Source organism: Agelaius phoeniceus, chromosome Z (assembly GCF_051311805.1).
Source record: "Agelaius phoeniceus isolate bAgePho1 chromosome Z, bAgePho1.hap1, whole genome shotgun sequence".
In the NCBI taxonomy this organism is placed as follows: Eukaryota; Metazoa; Chordata; class Aves; order Passeriformes; family Icteridae; genus Agelaius; species Agelaius phoeniceus.
The window spans coordinates 58334516-58355280 of record NC_135303.1 but is presented as its reverse complement, the minus strand read 5'-3'; the positions used below and the strand labels follow the sequence as shown (position 1 = coordinate 58355280).

The 20765-nt window shown below is 37.3% G+C and overlaps 1 long non-coding RNA gene across 1 annotated transcript in view; it reads left to right on the top strand.

The window, feature by feature from the left end:
• The window catches only part of LOC143692197 (uncharacterized), a 248540-nt gene that overhangs the window by 211927 nt on the left and 15848 nt on the right, over positions 1 to 20765 (top strand). The window contains exon 6 of the long non-coding RNA XR_013180061.1: positions 3366 to 3435. This is a non-coding gene — a long non-coding RNA (uncharacterized LOC143692197). The remainder of the gene's footprint in view (positions 1 to 3365; positions 3436 to 20765) is intronic.

Sequence of the window (20765 nt, the reverse complement as noted above, 5' to 3'; positions counted from 1 at the left end):
TAACAGCTATGTATAAACCTTGTTCTTTGTATCACAGTAAAATCAAACCACATTTCAAAACTTGGTTCTTTTGTCTGATTTTATCTAAATGTAAAAAAATCGGAGTGTGGGAAGGATGTCAAAATATACTGCACCAATGGTCTCTGATAACAGGAGGTAACCAGAAGAGAATGAATGGCTATAACACTACAGCTGTCAAGCCAATATGTAGTTCTATTTTGGATGCTACTGTTTGGCTAAATATTTTGACTTGAAATTTTCCCCTGCAGCAAGCATCAGGGACTTAGCTGAAAAGCTGGTGTATGTGCAATCTTGATGCTCATTACACAGAGCCTCATACCTGGCCTATTTGAAAAGCAATGAGCCTTACAAGGGGGAAAAAATCTAGTAATCATAGTCTTCTCTTGGCAGGAAAGAACTAAAGTTTTGATTGACTTTCTTGCCATTTAGATGTATGTTGATGTAAAGTGGCATGAGATTATAGTGTTTCTGTGTAGTAATGGGGTGAATTTAGCTGAGACTGAAACACAAAGACTGTGCTGCCATTAACCTCGATAATGTGTGCAGTTGAGAAGAGAGAAATCTGGTGAGATTCAGCAAGGGTGAGTGTCAGTTCCAGGTCCTGCACCTGGGGAGGAGCAGCCCCAAGTGCCAGCACAGGCTGGGTCTGACCTCCTACAGAGCAGCTCTGTGGAAAAGGACCTGGGACTCCTGGTGCATCACAAGCTGTCCATGAGCCACCAGTGCCCCTGTGGCCAGGAGGGCCAATGTCATCCTGGGGTGCACTGGCAAGAGTGTGGCCAGCAGGTCAGGGAGGTGATCCTCCCCCTCTACTCAGCCCTGGTGAGGCCATTCCTGGAGTGCTGTGTCCAGTTCTGGGCTCCTCAGCACAAGGGAGACAAGGAGCTACTGGAGAGGGTCCAGTGGAGAGCCACAAGGATGATCAGGGGTCTGGAGCTCCTCTCTCATGAGGAGACACTCTGGGAGCTGGGAATGTTTGGTCTGGAGAAGACTGAGAGGGGATCTCACTAATAGACAGAAATATCTCAAAGGTGGGTGTCAGGAGCATGGTGCCAGACTCTTTTGAATGGTGCCCAGTGGACAAATATTTTCATCTCTGGAGACATTCAAAACCCACCCGGACACGTCTGTGTATAACCTGCCCTTCCAAAGGGCCCTTCCTACAATTCTGTAGTTCTGTGATTCTTCCTGCTGCTTATTGTTTAGGCAACAGTTATATTATCATTTCACACCAGAGATTTTCAGATATGGGCAGGTTTGCTCACCACCCTAGATCTCAAAAAATAGATGGCATTATTTTAATGATGAAAAATAACAGGCTTTCTTTACAATCAATAATAAAGGGGTTTTATAAAAATTTAGTCCTATTTTTTAGTAAAACCATTATTTCTGTTCCCCATTTTGACAGTTAACTTTCTGCAAGAAGAAATGGCTAAATATCATAATTTGATTTTGCCATATTCTTTTGCCAGAAGCCTAGGATTTAACGAAGTTCTGATTTACCAAGTAATTAAACAGGTATGTAGGACACAATCAATGGGACCTATGGGAACTACCTGTAAGTTATAGACTTATTAAAGCTAGATACATATTCAGAACCCTTGCTGAAGTCTTGCTCTATGCATTATTGAAAATATCTTAAAATATGAAATGAACTTTTTTGTAGATGAATGAGGGCCATGGCATCAAAATTTATCAGTCACTAAAATTTAAAATGGAAAAGGAAAGGATATTTAAATTCACACATTCAGCAATAAATCAGAAATCATTCTAAGCAACTAAGTCAAATTGGTCTTTACTCTTACTTAAGTAGAATAAGAACATCATTAAGATAAATTCATATATCTATGAAAAATAAATAAACATTAAACTGCATAAAACTTTAAAATGTTAAAAAGTTCTTGGTATAATTTCAAAATTTGGGAATAAGCAACTGTAGTGTTAATAACCGTATAGTTCATACTTTTGGTAATTGTAGCCTTTTTCAGTACATGGAAATACTTTGTGATTTGCTTCCTTTGCATTTTTTTTTTTTAATTTGTGGCAACTCCCTATAAAATTATTTTTGGGGCCATGATTACATTGTAAATATTTGTGTGTACTCTTATTGAAGCCATTAGAGCTATTTCTGTATATACAGGAAGTGTAGAACAACCTACGGAATACAGTAAAAGGCTTCAATATTTTTATTGAAGGATCCTGAATGTTTAGTTCTAGATGCTCAATATCACGAAAAAACCCCAAGGACAATATCAACAGCACCAAAAAAAAAAAAAAAAAAAAAAAAAAAAAAAAAAAAAAAAAAGTACAGAGTAGGGAAATTTCTTGGGACACCATATTGTGGTAGGTTAATTTTTTGTATTATTTTGGATTTTTGCTCCCTATTTTTATGACTGTCCTTAAAGTTTATCTTCAGAGAAGTTATTAAAGAATTTTTGCAGACATTCTTTAGTTGGTTTCCTGAAATAGCTGAGGGTCTAGCAGTGACATAAATAAACAGTCAACTTGAATTCAGGGCTTTGGCTAGTCTTTCTTACCATCTGTACTAATAAATCAATTTGATGGTGTGGATCACCCTGATGCATTCCTTCCTCTAATGCTGCTAACTTGGAAGGGCTGTTGTTTTACTGTTGAACTTTCATTTCCAATACTGGCCAGCTGTTTTACAAACCCAGATGTTTGAACAGAAAAGATAAACAGATGACCTAACTGATATAAAGAGTTTACAAAGAGCTTTAGTTTTTCCTCTCCATAGTTGATCTTCAGCATCAAAGCTTCGTATGTCTGAAATTCTATGAAGCTAAAAATATTTCAATTAAATCAGCCCAAAACAGACATAAAAGCACATTTCTATAATTTAAATTATTTTTCCACTACCTTACTTGAGGTCTTAATTGCTACAAAAGAACTTATAAAGTGCTTTGTGTAGTTGGAAACATATGTTTCTGAAACATATTTTCCTGCTTTCATGTCTTTTACAATTACTATGGATGACCCAGGTACAGGGTCATGTTCTGACCTTATTACTATCACATTCATGAAAATTAAAATGAAAATGCTCATGTATAATTGTTTTATAGAAATGCAAATCTCTGGAATTTTTTTTAAGAGGGTACACACACTTAATTTACTATGGTATGGGAAACCTCAAGGATTGCCTTGATATTATAAGGCTCAAAGTTTCTGTGAAAGTATCTATCAGATTGCATATACACAGCCATCTAAAGTGCAAACAGTGTAACAATGATTGCATGCATTAAATCAGGTTTACCTCTGTACGTCATTTTATACAAAATGCAATGTGTGTGGTGCATGACATTCCATCTTTCTCTTTTCCATTTAAGCATCTAAATGGCCACTAACTTTGTAGCATGTGAAAGTCTCAGAATGATCAATAGCTTCACCTCCCTAATGGTAAGTATTTGCATTATGCTTTTATAGCTTGGGAACCAAAGATGACTGTGGCAGAAATAATTTGTAGGCCTTATGTAAACCAAAAATGAGCTGCAGTGGATAACTGGCTGCTGATGTTGATATGATTCTTCTGTAGTGACTAGGAAATTTTTTATGATTTATGAAGTAAGGGGGATATAGTTTATCGACTTGCCCCTCAATCAAAATGCTTAAACAAAAGCCAATGCTTTGGTATGTGTTTTGGACTTCAGAAAGCTCATGTTTATGTATATGCTCCATGGCAATAGAGGAGGAGATGAAGCTCTGCTTCTCCTTAGCCCTCACAGAAAAGAGACTATCAAAAGCCAGTGCAGAGAGAAGCTACTCAGGAAGCAATTCAGAATACAGATCTTTTTTGGTTCTCTGGATCACTCGGTATAAGCAGAGCTTTGTGCCCCAGTGGTAGAGCTCCAGTGTGTTACAGCTGCTATGCAGGTGTAACATTGAGCCCTGTAGAATCAGGCCAATTTAAGAACCTAACAGTTTGTCTTAGGTTAAATATACCATAGGCTAGATGTTAATACCTGAAACTATAACAGTGCCTTAGCCTCAGCTAAAACACAAGTCTAAATAAACAATAATCTTGACATTTGTTTACCCAACAAAGTTACTGTACAGTGAGCAGGGATAAGAATTTATATTATTATAGACACTTTATAAAAATTTTCTCTGTGGTCATTTCCATATGATTAATCACCATGATTACTTTCTCACAGTAAAATTATTTTATTGAGACAGCTTATTCCCATAGAAGAGTGGTAAGTTAAACTTTGAAAACAGTTGACAGCTATTAGCTATTCCCTGACCAGTGAACACTAAATACCTAATAAGGAGTAGTGTTATGTAAATAGTGAAGAATTTGTCATGATATGACAGACAAGTCTTCTAACTCTCTCTATAAGGCAGCTTACATTGCCTTTCTTCTTGTTGTTAAAATATGCAATGGTCTAAGTATTAAGGCTAATTCTTGAGGAGCTACTCTTTTCACCGTGAGATATATCCTTTCAGCAACTTTTTTACACAACTTTGAATCATCTTCTTCTCAAGTTTGGTTAGTAATTTCCCCATGTGTAGGAAAAGTTTTACTGAACTCCAAAGAGACCAATTAAGTCCTTAAGTGGACCATGAAGAAAGGTTGGCATAAGTTAAGCAGTGGGGAAAAGGGGACTACCGGATGCAGAGGCATCCTTTAAGAAAAAGAAGCCAATTCCCAACAAAGAAAAGTTGGGAATTGGCTTCTCTTTCTGCCAGAAAAGTCTAGTAGAAAAAATGTTAAACCACCATCAGAAAGCTGAAAATTATTCTGACCATTAGCTTGCTTAAACCATGAAAGGTAAAAAAAAAAAAAAAAAAAAAAAAGCAGTATTTTCAAAAACCTTCCACATATATAAGACAAATACATTAAGATGTAGATAGAATATTAAAGAGTATTGATACATAGCAGAAAAACCAAATCAGATTTGTGTGTCTCAGTCCCCACTATAATGCTGTTTTCAGAAGTTTCCCAACTAATCTATTCTTCACAGAAGACAAGGGATAAGTTCAGTATGACAGAATTTAACCTAAACTTGTAACAGTAACAAATAGAAATAATGAGATAGCATTTTCCCTTAAGTGTTCCAGAGGTATTAAAATCCTAAATTGCTATCCTGTGGAACCCACCCCTATCATTAATGTCTATTCCAAAAGAACAGAAAGTAATCGAAGTGTAACACCAATCTTTAGCAAAGAATCTATGAAAATTAAAGACAACTACATCCTTTTATTTTTAACCTCTGCAGTGAGCAGAGTACAATTGGTTGGTGTAGTAAATAATTTGATAACCTAGATTATTACAGTAGAAGAATGGTACTTGCAGGAACTTGCAATACTGTGGTGGGTTGACCTTGGCCACCCTATCACCCCTTTTGTCAGCTGAAAGGACAGAAAATAACACAGAAAGTAACTTGTAGGTTGAGACAAGGCAGCTTACTAAATCAATAACAAAAGGTTGCATTTGGACATGCCAAGGAAAAAAAACCCAAATGTTTTATTATTGTATCAGCAAGTGGTATCTGGCCAATTTCTTGGAAGCAGGGGTCCAGCTTGTATAGTTGTTGCTATGGAAAGTAAATGTTGTAAATAGTAAATGCCCCCCTTTCCTCCTTCTTTTCTTAGCTTTTATATCTGAAAAAGGTATCTTTTCTGAAGGGATAACTGTGTTATCCCTTCAGTTAATTTGGGTTAGCTGTCCTCATCTGTGTTCTTCCCCAAGACCTTGCCTACCCTGAGCCTATTGATGGGGGGAAATGTTGGAAGAGACATGGCTGATGTTGTGCCAGTGTTGCTCAGCAGGAGCCAAAACACTGCTGCATTACCAATACCTTTCTACCCACCAATGCAAGGCACTGTGAGGGTTGCTGTGAGCAAATGAACTCTGTCTCAGCTAAATTAACTGTATTCAAAACTAATGCAGGAAAGATCTGTGATAAGTTATGAAATTTGCTCATAAATAATATAAACCAACTCAAAATTGACTGTGACGAGTTCCAGAAAGATCTTACAATGTTGAATGAATATATTGAAATTATTTGTCAAGATAAAGTCTATGCCAATATAAAGCAATTTACAGAGGCAAAAAAAGCCTTAAAGACACTGTTATACTACTTGCCAGGAAAGAGTAATATCAAACAGTTTTCTCAATGGTCAATTCAAGATTTAAAACACCTGAAATGCCATACAAATTAATAGGAAGCAGCAGAGAACTGAGACTAAATTAGAAATCACTGTCACTCTGCTACTGTACAAATTCACATTTAAAATACAACATATGGTTGAGGTAATTTCAACTAAACCAGAAAGCAGAAGAACTAGGAAAATACAGAAAATAGTGAAAACAATCTTCAAATGAGAAATAGGCTCCCTTCAAAGAGAAATTAAATAGCCAGGGACCTTTTGGTTCTTGGAGAAAAGTCAGCAGATAGAAATGTTCTGAGGACTGTAAAATCATCAACATAAAGAGATACTGAGTAAGAAATTATCAATTTTTTTCTGAGTATTGAAACTACGTGGCAAGATTTTTGCTAGTGGGGGTTGCTGTAAGAGGACTTCTATAAGAAGACACCAGAAGCTGCCCACATCTCACTCAGACAGAGCCAGTTCCAGCCAGCTATAAGCTGGACCCACTACAGGCCAAAGCTGAAACAATCAATGACATCAGATATTTCTCTGTGACAAAATATTTAAGAATAAAAAATACAGTGCAGCAGCTCTAAGACAGGGATGAAAAAATGACAGAAGCAACTCTGCAGACACCAAGGTCAGGGACAAGGAGCAGGAGGAGGCACTTCAGGGGTTGAATTCTAAAGCCATCATGCAGACTGTAGTGAGACAGCTGTGTCCCTGCAGTCACTGAGGTCCATAGTGACACAGACATCAGTATCAACCTGCAACCAACAATATCAACCATGCTCCCATGGTGGACCAGGCAGATATGCCCTGCAGGAAGCTGCAGCCTGTGAAGTGCCCACACAGGAGCAGGCACCCAACAGGACCTGCACCCCATGGAGAGAAGTACATACAGGTGCAGGTTTTCTGGCAGAACCAGTAGCACGGACTGATGTTAATTTAATGAAAGCTGTATCCCATGGGTGGCACCCTACACCAAAGCAGTAAAAAGGATGAGGAAAAAGGAAAGGCAGAGATGAAGAGCTTTGAACTGACTGCAACTACAATTTCCATCTCCCTCTGTGACCTGGAACTAGGGAGAGATAGGACTGAGTTGAGCACCAGAAGAAGGGAGGGGTGAGGGTTAGATGTTTCTGGTTTTGTTCTTATTTCTCACCATGCTTCTCTTTTACAATTGATGTGTAATAAATTCATTTCTCCAAGTGAAACATGTTTTGCCCATGACAATATTAAGTGATCTTCTTGTCATTATTTTAACACATTATATTTTAATTGAATTTTCCCCCTCTGTCCTTTTGAAGTAGTGGAGTGATAGAGTGGTCTGATGGGAACCTGGTGGCTCAGCCAAGGTCAGCCCATCACATCCAAACATATGCAATACTGAGTGTGCTTGTTAAATTGTCAGGAAGCAGGTTTAAAACAAAATCAATAGAACATTTTTTGACACAATAGCTATCCTTCAACTAATTCAGAAGCAGTAACATACAACCATTAGCCACATTGCTGCGTCACAACAGCCCAGACCTTCACAACAAGAAGAACAAGTGCTGTATCAGCACAGGCATGTGGTCCCTGTTTTCAGAGATCAAGTTAATTCCCTGGCAGGCAACTACCCAGGAGCTAATTTGCTCCTAGATCCTGTGACAGGTAGATATGCTTTTATTCATTCTGTAGTTCCCCAGGTACAAAACAAGTAGAAGACCTGTTTGTTTTGCTTTCAGAAATATGGGAAGGATTAAGTTTTTACTCTTTGTACAGTGAGTTTACAAATTAAAAAAAAGAAATTGTCCCATCAAAGTTAATGGGATCTCTGTGGCTAACTTTTGTAAGGCCAAGTTATTTATCCATACATAGGCTGTTGCTGTAAAAACTGAACTGTACTGATTTGCATCTTTTATCCTAAGTATTGGTGAGGGGTAGTTTTTTTGGTTGGGTTTTTAGTTTTTGTAGGTTTTTTTTCCCTGACTTTCCTGGAATGAGCTTCCTTTGCTTGATCTCTACTCAAGGATTCCAATTTTTTTTATTTGTCTACAATGAAAAATTATATTTCCTTTATATACTCAGATCAGGAATTTTCCACTTGAAGTACTGAAAATTGGTTTGAAATAAGGTGGATGGAGGGGGAGAGGAGGTAAAATAGAACTTTTTCAATAGACACCTAAAAGCAAAATGAACTTTTTTATAAATTGTTAATGTTCCTAGTTTTAGAAATATGACATACAGTTTAAAAATAGTTGTATGGGTTGCATTTTATAGGTGAAGTGGTTACATTCATACATTTGAGGATGAATTCTTAACTTGTTATCTTAAATTATAGACATCTGCTGAGCAAAAAAAGAGAAATTAGGGATCACTGATAGTGTAAATCAGGTTAGCAAAAGGAATTTTAGGGAGATGAAGTTCTGTCTTCTGACATGCATTTTAGCCATTCTGCAAATTATTAGTCTTTTCTGTATTTCCACAGTAATCAAATGGATCCTTATATTTCAGATGTATAATACTCTGAATGTGTACTTCATGATTATTATTCTACACTATTCTAGAAAATCACTAAAAGTTTAAAAGTATTTCGGCCTGAATATAAGTAAGGATTCATTGCAAGTCCTAGCATAGAACAACTTATAGTATTCGTGTGCATTACAGTGAAACTATGAAAATAGAATGATCACACTGATCATTCAGTGGTCATTCATAAGTGTAGACTATGGCACAAAATAGGAACAAGTAAATGAAGACTGAGTTTTCAGATGCATTGGTAGAATTCCAGCGTGGTAAATTAAAGGAATTAAGACATGACAGAGAGGAAAAGTGCAGAGGTTGAGAAAGGGAAGGTGAGAGATCATCAATAAACCTTGAGCTAAGCAGTAAGCACTAAAATCAGTAGGCACTGAGCTATTTGAATAGCAAATGCTGCTGGCAGAAATGTAGTGATCTCTGACCTGCAGGTATGTGAATGACATCTACCCCCATCTACTGAGACATTGCACTAGAAATAATTATGAATCCTAAATGTAAGTCACCTACACATTTCTGAAACCTCACCTTAGATGGCATTTTGTTACTTCATTTTGTGGTGACTTACAATTGCACTCTGTGACTGTTATGACAGATTACACAAACAAAAAAATGTGGAATATCAGCAATTTAGAAAAAAATTTTTGCTTAAAAAAGCCTTGAATCAAAAGAAATTTTTGATATGAACATCGGTCTGCATTTAAGTAAGTTTGTTCCTGGAGATGTGCTCATGAATTTTCATAGAATCATAGAATTGTTTGGGCTGAAAGGGCCTTGAAAGATAACCTAGTTTCAACCTCCCTGCCATGGACAGATTCACCTTCTACTGGACCAGATTGTTCAAATCCCCATCCAGCCTGGTCTTGAAACCTCCCAGAGGTTTTGCATGTGTGTGAACGTGTATACACATACCAGCTAAAGAGAAAAAAAAACTGTTTTCTTAGATGAAACAGAAACATATATTCTCCTTCCAGCCTTATTTTGACAGATAGATTCATGGGTATTTTCATCTTTAATAAAGTACTAATGAAATCCCTTGAAATGTAATGTACCTCACAAAATAGTAAATGATAACAACTGATGCACAACCCTTTGTGATTCAAGTCTTACAGGTAACATCAAATCTCTAATATGAATGTACTGTGCTATATAATACTCTATAAACACACTAAATAACAACAGATGTAGTTTTTACCTTACTGAATGAAAAAGTATAAGTGTTGCAACTGCAGAGTCTTTTCTTTCTTTATCAATTCAATTACATTTACGTGGAGCTTTCACAGGCATTTTAAAGGAATAAATTGGTACCCTGCAAATACTAAGGTCAATGCTAAATCCAAAAGCAGAACATCCATAGCTGTGTGGTTCTGCATCTGAGTTAATTAGCCCTGCTGTTAGTGCTAATGAGTTTGGGCACTGTGCTGCAGTAATGCAACCTCCCTGTTTTTGCACCATGAAGTGCAAGCGTACCCTGATTAGCAGGCCAGGAGATAAGTACAGTGTGTCTGTAAGCCTGCCTTTTTCCAAGGAAATTGAGGTTTACAGATTTTACATGGCTATTTGAAAACACATACTTTAACCAGAGTTTGTTGTGGCCATTTTGAGGACATATAAATATATATAATTTGACGGATTTAGCCATCACACATGGTTCAACTTCCCATACTCTTCTTTATCATAATTTTTTAAAATTTCTAACTGGACAGAGATCTCCCAGGCATGTCTCAGTAGTGGCTGAAAAATAACTGTACTTCATCAAATAAAAAAGTTAATAGGGAAGACAATTTTGGTAATTAATATAGTTTTCAAATACTGTAAACACTTTTTGAGAGAATTAGAAACCAGTGCAAAAAGTCAAATTACTAAGATTTTGCTTAATAAGGCTGAACTAAAGGAAACTTCAAATTAGTTTTAAATACAAGCATTAAGAGGAATTCTTCTTTACAGCATAATTTGCTGTATAACTGCATTTTCTATATGTTTCATGAGATTTATACACTCACAGAGACTTGGGTCCAGCTTTAGTTGAACATCACAACTTGGGTAGAAGCAATGATTGTTTCAAAGTCTAAAGCAAAATATAGAATTCTAAAGCTACTTCCAGGCAATTAATTTTGTCTACCTGAACACTAAATCAAAAATAGCTGATTTATTAATGTAATAATTATATGCTAAGCAATTAAACAAGGATTTCAGTTATAGTGTCATGCATGCAGAATAAGTTTGAGTTCTCTTTTGATAACTGTACAACAATGTTACTTAAGCAGTCTGCTTATGGAATAGACAGATTGAAATCTGAAAAAGATAACTATATAAAAAGTCTAATTATGAAAAAACCTTCCTGACAAATCATGATGAACTGGAAAGCTGAATTGATTAAATATTATATTTAACATAAGAAAACATTTACAAAATATAAAGTACCATGTGTATAATAAATTCTTCTATTAATAGAAATACGTGACATTTTAAATATTCAACTTAACAGCATGCTTTTTAAGGTAAATGCTTTTTTTTGTTTGCATGCAAGTATTAATTTATTAATTTTTATATTGGAGAAAGCAACTTAATTTACTAGGTATGTGATAAAAAAATGTGAGTATTTGATTTCTCATGTAATTTTTCCTGAATTTAGAAGATACAAACACATTGATGTGGATGGACATGGCCCTCTGTAATAGCCTGAAGATGGCCCTTCTTGAGCAAGGTAGTCAGACCAGATGATCTCAAAAGTCCCTTTCAAACTCAACCATTCTGTGATGCTTTAACATGGTACTGTTGAGATGGTCATTTAGCATTTTTCATTGTCATTGTCACTGATTGAGATCTTTCTAGAATATCTTCTCTCAAAATTTTCCCATTGAAATTTTCTGGAACACATTTCTGTATGAAATTTAAGTATTTAAATATTTATTTTATTTTGCTACAGAACAAATTTCAAAGTGTCCCTTTCCAGCAAGAAGAAAATTTGATCCAAAATAATATCTATAAGTAACATTAACTACCAATAAAATATAAGGATTTTTTTTTTTAACAATGAGAGAAGAACTCAGGGGAGTTGCTCACACACAGATTGGTGGATGCAGAAACAGGGTGGGCAATCCCTGTTGCTGCCTACCCCACATTCCTGTCTGCAACAGAGCTGGTCTTGTATAACCCAGCTGGAGCACTTTTGTCAACACCAGGACAGCAGTGGCTCCTGCAGGGAAGGCTGTTTTATTTGCTGTGGACAGGGCAACTGCTCAAGTCATAGTGCATGTACAAGGTGTAATGCCATGGCCTACTCATCGGATTTCGGGCAAGGCAGTTTGATTTTGTCTGGGTAGGACCTGAGAGAAACAACAATATTCTTAGGAGGTTCAATATTGCAAGCTTTAGAACGTGAGGAATAAGGTACCTAGCAAATTTTAAAAGAACATCCAGACAAAGTAAGGCCCTTCTCAGATGAAAAGAGAAAATTTCCTAGACCCTCAGAGCTGGGAGATTTCCTTGGCCCTTAGCATTTAATTTTCTGTCAGGACCTCAGGAAAGCCAAAACCCTGATGCCTGACCAGTCTGTCAAGCTCCAGTTAAGGGGGCTCTTCACTGAGCAATCCTTCTGGACTGAGGGGTGTTTTGACTGACTTAGGGAAATACAACAGCACAAGCAGGTCTTCCCAGTTTATGACCCCTCAGGGGGTCTTCCTCTTTATGTGAGTATGTTATCCCTCTGCCTAGTAGCCTTGAAGGACTCACACCCAGTGTTTCCAGAATTATGCCCTTTATTAAAATAAAATTGTGACAAGTTAATGTTTGGTGATTGCCATTGATAGTATCTGACTGCAAAAACATATTCAAAGCAATACACAGACAAGCTCAGAAACCCAGTAAAATATTCACCATGCATGGGTATGGTTCTTGCCCAACAGGCATCCCTATGGGGAAGAAGACAAATTCAGCCCGTGACTGATCCTGTCCATTAAAATGGAGTCTTCCCTAACATTTTTCCCCATTCTTAACTTATTCTTTAACTTCTTCTCTATGTTTAGGTGGAAACTGAGTGACTCTAGTCATAGATACCTCTGTTACCTATTGTTGTAAAATTCTCTCACTTTGCTTTTAAAGATACAGTCAAAAAACATAGAGTGCATGTCCAGTGAGGGGAGATGGTACCTTGGAGGCTGGTACCTTTGGCATGGAGGGGTGCCAAATACCAACTCTAATATATTAATATATTACAGTTAGGCTATAATGAACAACTTCATCCAAAGAGAAAGATTTTGTCACAGTAGGAAACCTCTGGGAAACTAGAAAGACATTACCTATCTGCCATCAGTTGAATTTAGTGGGATGAAACACACAACCGGAACACTGCAACTCATGGCTTATAAGCAGATCAAAACACAGGCGCTCAAAGAAGGGGCAGGGGAAAGAGTTGTCCCATGTGTAAAAAATAGTGATTGTTTCCACTAAGCTGTCTTTGGAAAGCAGTGTAGAATAGATTGTTTATGGATAAAAAGTAGAGGCCAAGCCAATAACTGAAACCTCTTGGCATGTGTTTACCCCAGTCAAGGGTAGTCTGTCAGTGAAGTTCAACTACAGGAAGCATCATGCTCACAGGCTGTACCCAGTCTGGGCACTACTCTGTGAACAAAATAGAACAGCAAGCTATAAACTGTCCCAAAAACTCTTGGGGTGCACTGAAGATAGGTTCATATGTGGGTGGAAGCCCAATCAGATGCAAACCCTTACTGGATCTGTTGCTTCCCAACACACATAAACTAACTAGAGAGATCAAGGTTCTTGTCAGCCTAGGTTGCAATGGTCATACTGGTTCTTGCTTCAGTTTTCAGTCTTCATACATCCCTGAACATCAAGTCCTTCTCATAATTAAAGAACACCATATTCGTGACCCCCTGAGGACCCTGAATAGGCATAGGTCTATCGTGAGATGCATCCTGTAGTCCTGAGGGAATTGGCTGATGCAGTTGCCAAGCCACTCACCACTATATTTGAAAAGTCATGGCAGTCAGGTAAAGTTCTTGGTGACCGGAAAAATGGCACCCATTTTAAAAAAGAGTAATAAGGAGGGACCCTAGAAACTATCAACTAGGCCGCCTCACCTCAATGCCTGATAAGATATGGAACAGATGCTCCTGAAGTTATGTCAAAGCAGATATGGAAGGCACGGAGGTTTTTAGAGATAGTTAATGTGGCTTCACGGAGGCCAGATTAAATACAGCCTTAAGTGAATCAAATACTGAGCAATAAGATGTTTCAAAATAATTTTTATTTTGTCTTGGAATTTGAAAGCCTTGCCCTATACTCTCACATACTGAAATATCCCTGAGGTAGATAGTCTTGATAGTTGTTAGATGCTCCTGATAAAAGGTCTTAACTTTTTACTCAGAGGCAAAATTTTGAAATTTTATGAAATTTCTAGAAAGGAGGAACAATTTCAGTTTATGCTTCTCTGAAACAGTTTTATTGATACTATTTTGTTGTTCACTCTTCTTTCCCAGTCTGTGTTGCTTTATTTTTCAGTGTAGCATCTGAACACAAAATTCAGTCACTCACTTAACTTAACTTGGGTTAAAATTGGTCACTTCATGAACAGTGTTTAGGTAATATTTTTGACTGTTCTCCTCACATCATACTGTTTTTTTTTCCTTAAAGCAAGTTTAAAATTACTGTTTTCTGAAAGAGAGTTCTTCCTTATTTTTTTTTTTACATGGCAAAATCTCCCATTTAGTAAATGTAAGGCATTGCTGAGAATTCTTTTATATCTCTAAAGAAAAAGAATGAAAATTATGCTAATTCTTTCCTCAACTAATTACTGGCAAGTTCATAGGATCTGTTCTGAGTGTTGAAATCATACAATGAAGCATGAGAGAGCATAGATTTTAGCATTTGTCTTCTTCACTGGGGTTGATTTTAAAAACAGTATGGTTTGCTCATGTGGCACTTTGAAGTCCATCCTGGAAAGTGCCATAGTATTAGTTAAGGCTAAAGGTTTGGAGTTGGTTGAGCATTCATGATTTTTATTTTATATTTTATTTTATTTTATTTAGGCAAATGCTGAAAGAATGTGCAAAAGGACTGAAGTTATCATTATTGAGCTTCTGTCCCATAAGACTTCACTGGATATTCTATTATATTATTCAATTTCCCATTGACCTGATTTTGTTCCCCTGACTATAACAGTCAGAGTATTGCTCAGAATGCTCAGGATGGCTTCTGTAATAAAACCAGATAAACCTAAAACCTCCCCCTGTGCAGTTTAAAGTATAGGCGAGTTTTAAATTGATTGACTAAAACAAAAACCATCCTCATTCCTCAGGGAATTTATCAGTTGAACTCAGGTCACACTGTGAGTTCTTACTTCAGTGTCCAGGGATTCAGTATTGAAAATGATGGAAGTGATGAATCTTGGTCTTATGAAAACCTTGAGGGATACAAAATTTTATTAGGTGGCAGATGCAAAACACAATGAACCTTCATCCCAACCATTTTATTCCTAATAAAGCGTCTATCTGAGTCAAGCTAATTTCCCCCACTTGTCTGGGAATCTGTGTAAAGATCTATTGCTCACATAAATTCTGGTTGGTTTTTTTTTTCCACCTCTGAGTTCTGTTATGGTCACAAGTTAACACAATAAAGTCTGAATGAGATAATTTCTACAGTCAGGACAGACTTCTCTTTCTTGAAGTTACATTGATTTTGAGCTGTTCCTGTTACCTGCCTTGAGTAATAGGACATGTACAGTCAATTAGAGCAAATTTACATATGCTGGTCTTTGTACAACTAGCACTGTATTTTCTTTTCCAGCATATTTTATGCATTTTGAATATTCAGAGTAGTTCAAATTTACTGAATATTTCATAGTTGAAAGACTGGGACTGTCAAATTCTTACTTCCACTATAGGAGGAATTAATTAATTTCATGCTATCAAGTGATGTGCTTTTTTTCACATACAGAACAATTTTTACATGCATGAAGCTATTTTTAAAAGGAATATTAGTGTGATAATATTCATAGCTGGATAAGAACAAGCACCCTTTGTAATTACTTGTGTTGCAAATGTATCTTTGGGTTCTTCTTTTTTTCATTAATCACCAAAGCAGGAAAAAACCCACACTGAACAACACATTTTTATTCTGAGATAAAGTTATATTTGAGGAACTACCATTTTAATTTCAGGTTTTTTCCTACCACATACAGTATTAACTTTAAAATTGAAAACTTCTCCAAAAATTAACCTTCAAAACGTTCACAAAAACTGAAAAGCAAAAATTACCATTCATGGAAAAATTGCTAAGTGAAAATTAAAATGTCTGCACTTTCTTAAAATGTCTGTACATCAGTTAAGACTGATGACCAACATGAAATGGGATTGATTAGCATGTTGGGGAGTACCCACCAGAAACAGTCCAATATTCCTTAGGTAAATAGTCACACAGACTTGTACACTGTGAAATCCCAAACACTCTTAAAAATTGCTGTGAGATGTTATCAAACAAGAGCCATTTACATATGCCTTGAACCCAAGTTCAGTGGTCACATAAGCCAAGCTGGATATTTATGGAAATGACAGGTTTCCTATGTGACAGGTTTTTTTGTGCTACCACTATTGCTACAATTGGCAACAGATACAGCTTTGCATGTCTCTAATCCAAACTGTAACTAATCAAAAATCAAGGTGTGATGATGGTCACAGGGGTTTTTCAGGCAAGGGAAGAGATGAGAATGTTGACCCTATGTTCAGAAGGCTTGATTTATTATTTTATGATATATATATTACATTATAACTATACTAAAAAGAATAGAAGGAAAAGCTTCATCTCAGAAGGCCAGCTAAGCTAAGAATAGAAAGGAATGAATAACAAAGGTCTGTGGCTCGGACAGAGAGAGAGAGCCAGCTCTGCCGTGAGTGGTCACTAATTCCAAACATGCACACCAGACCAATCACGGATCCACCTGCTGCATTCCACAGCAGCCGATAACCATTGTTTACATTTTGCTTCTGAGGCCTCTCAGCTTCTCAGAAGGAAAAATCCTAAGAAAGTATTTTTCATAAAAAGATGTCTGTGACATCATGGGACAAGTATCATGAGTTACCTTTCTTATAATTTTATATATATTTTGTAATTTTTTTGCACCTACCACATTCATGTGTTTCTTGATTGTGAAACTTTTGTCATCCAGTAGTAATAAGAAAGGGATGATAATGAAATTTTATTGTTTCAGCCCATTTATTCCAAGAAAGATAAAATACTTTTTTTGTTTTGATAAATAGCAAGGTCAGTCCTTGTCCACACAACTGTGACATGCCTGGGGTCTCTCAGAGGATGCAGGGCAGCTCACTTGACTGAAGTGGTGGACAGACAGAAGTCCTGTGTGGGACAAATGGCAGGTGGGGGAGAGCCAGTGTGCCAGGGTCTGACTGATGAAGCTAACAATGTGATGGGAATGAGGTACAGACCAGCCAGCTCAGGTGAGGAAGTGGACAAAGTCTTCTTTAAACTGTTTGAGAAGGTGTCTGTTGCAGAGCTACGACACCTCCTAGAAGGACAATTTGGCAGGACATCAGTAATCAAAACATCTGCAGAATTTTAGAGGGAACTTCCCAGAAAAGAAACTGGATGCGCTTAACAGGAGTGACACAAAGCTGGACCTACAGTTTGCTAACAAGGAGGCAAAGGATGGGCATGTGGTAATCAATGGAATCCTCGGCTACAATGATCATGAAGTAATGGCCTTTGAGCTCCTGAAAGGAATGAGAAAAGAACACACAGAAACTGAGCTTCACAAGAACAGATTTCAGTTTATTCAGAAACTTGAAGATGGTATTCCAGTTTCTGAAAATGGTTCTGAATGACAAACCAGGACAGTTTATCCCAATATTCAGAAAATCAAAATTGCTTTGGGTAAGTGGGAAAATCCCAGCATAGCTCCAAGGGAGAAAAGGCAGCAAAAAGGGGTGAAATAGGGACAGGTTACCAAAGAAGAATTCAAAAATCCTTGTGTGGTAGTCTGTTGTTTGGTTATATTTGTTTAAGTCTTTATTCAAATTGTTTGTAATGGTTCACTCTTGTATGCCCCTTGTTCTCTTCAAAGTGGTTAAGTCTTAAGTTGTGCCTTTCCCTATCAATCAACCCTTATACCTACCCCTTAATCTAGTTCTTTCTATGCCAATCCTTGTAATCCTGCCCCTGATACCCAGCCATCAATGTAGACCCTACCCCTTTATCCAGAATCTTCCCTGTCATTTATGGAACCCTTAACCTCCCACTTGTTGTGTGTGTACACTCTCCTCATGTATCTTATTGGTTATGTGGTGATGTAAGTCCCACCTCATGCTCCACCCTGAAGCTAGCCCATTGGTTGTAAGGCTTTCTCCTCCCCAGAGCCAGCCCCTCTTTATAAGTTGTTGCAGGCTGTGGCTTGGGTCACTTTGCTCAGAGTTCTTTGTTAGAAGCTCTACCTGCTTACTTGGGTGCTTCTTTGTAACACTTGTTTTTTTCTCCTTCTGGGGTGAGGGATAAAGGCCACTTGAGAACTGCAAGCAAGAGTCCCTCCCTCCTTCCTTCAGCACAATCCAGTCAACGAGGATTTTACCCTCAGATAAGAGTGTGCTCTGCTCAGCCACTCCTGGGAGGGTCTTGGTGTGCTGTGAACCGCTACCCTCTGCCTGCCAGTGGCGTGAGGCAGGGAGCGGCCACACATGACGCGCACTAAAAGGAATGGAGTCAACCTAGCCAGCTGGCTCCTTCTCCCAAAATCGAGGTGTGGCATCATCCCTGCCCTTCACAGATGCAAAAGATGGCTTCAGGAAAGTCAAACTCAGCTGAAGTTGGAAGTATATCATAGGCAACAAGGACCTCCATCGCTACGTGAGTCGGGAAAAGCTAAACAAAGGCAAAATGCTACTGCTGCTGCTGAATGAGGGCTGTTGATGTAGTGACAGTGGAGAGAGAACTAGTGACAGTGGAGTGAGGTATTCACTACCTTCTTCGCCTCAGTCCTCACTAACAAGCTGTGACAGACCTTGTACTTTAGTGACAGGGCTCAAAGAGGAGGAGATCTACCAAGCAAGAGTGAGGGCTGTGACTCAAAGATTGCTTTGCAAGACATCACTCCTCATGGGTCTCTAGGATCTGCTGGGCAGTACAAAGAGAGTTGAGGTAACAGGCCCATGTCCCTTCTAGGTCATTTTGTGTTAGATTTGAAGTGTCATGGAGACTGAGTAAAGCCCTTGGCAACTGGAGAAAGACAATTTTTACATTCATCTTCAAAACATAGGAAAAAAAAACAAGTGGAACTGTGGGCCTCAGTTTCATCTCCGAGAAAGTAATGTTTTGTACATTACTAGGCGCAAGGGAGAAAAAGGAAATTTAGGATAGCGCAGATCAGCTACGGGCAAAATTGATCTGCCCAACCTGACTCCTTCAGTGATAAAATAACAAAATATGTTGTTGTGGGTAGAATACTGGTCATTATTTACCATTATTTCCATACCCACTTTTTCTTATTGGCAATCTAAATTATAAACACTCAGTAGCAGAGAATTTCTAACACTCTGTTCAATGAAGCAGAACACAAAACAAGTTTCCCTGAAGCCACACTGCCATATTTGGTTCTGCAAATGAATGGCTTCACAGAAAGTAAAAAACCAACATCTGACTGCACCAGACACAGTGAATAATTGTACTATATGATTGTTTTGTTTACATTGTAAATTTCCTGCTATACATCAAAAGACATTTATCTAGTTGAATTTCACATTAATGTTCAAGAGGCTATTCAACTCTAGTTTCAGTGACTTCAATGAACTATGTAATTTATTCCCATTTCGTACTTAAATCACAAATTTATGTGAACCTTCTGTTCTTTACCTTTGCTATCATGTATTTAGGATGTTAAAGAAAGAGCATGGAGAATGAGGTCTTGTATGCTAGCAAAAGGCCAAATTCAGTCACTTGGTAATCATGTGCTAGCCCAACAGCAAAGATCAAAATCACTGTATTATTACTTACAGCTCTAGGGATAGTAGCTTGGGATTTATTTTTTATTCAATGAGAGGAAAACATTTTAAAACATTCTTGTTCAGCCCACCAGTGGCCACCAAATTAGGAAAAATCTTCATTGCTCATCTGGTTTTTCAGGTATATTCTTGCTGTTATTAAAGCTTTTTACATAAAAGCTTTTTTAAGTTTTAAAACTTAAGGTCATATTATAGAAACAGAGCCAAGATACTTAAGTTCCTCAAAGCTTTAGTTAAGGCTCACCAAGTCTTAGTTTCCTGGGTTCATACAAGATATAAAGTTGATTGTAATAATATGTTTGGGTTTCTTTTCGTACAGAAATAAGCTTTACTAAATTATTTTTAGTTTGATTTTCCACATTTAAAACAAGAGAAGAGCAAGAAAAAAACCAGTGTACTGCATTCCTGTTTATTTAAATTCAGTGGTGATTATTAGTTCATAAAAACACAGTTCTGAAAATAATTAGTCTAATGTTGTTACAGAAAAAAATCTGGTAAATTTTTCAGGTTGTAATAACAGCTTTATAGCTTCAGTAACTATGTTTGTGAAGTTGGGTTTTATTTGGTTGTTAAATGTGACTGCTAAATTGACACACTACAACTCTAAGTACACTGTGACTCTGTAATATTGCACATTAAAATAAAAAAAAGGCCACTGTTGCGTGAATTTAGGCATGTATTAAAAATACTCAGGATTCTCAGAGCAGTTACTGTGCAATTCACTGGTCAAGTAAATAAAACAAAGAGAAATTCAAACACAACCTAAAATGTTAATTAATCTGCTCTGGCCGATTTCTAAGAAGCCGTGGAAAGTGTGCCTTTCAAACTTAGTGTGCCTTTCACCAAGACATTGAAGCATCATAGGCTGGCATGTCAGTGATCACATAATTACTGAAGAGAAGACACTTGCCAGGTTTCAGTGTAAGGCAACTAAAGAAATGGTTGGTTAGAAGCACAGAAAGATTGCGTTATATAGTATCTACCAGATGTCACATTTTAAGTCAAATCTCACAAATGACTAACCTTCAGAAAAGAAGTCTTAAAGTCACAAGCACAGGCATTAGCTCTCTAATATCTTAAAATATA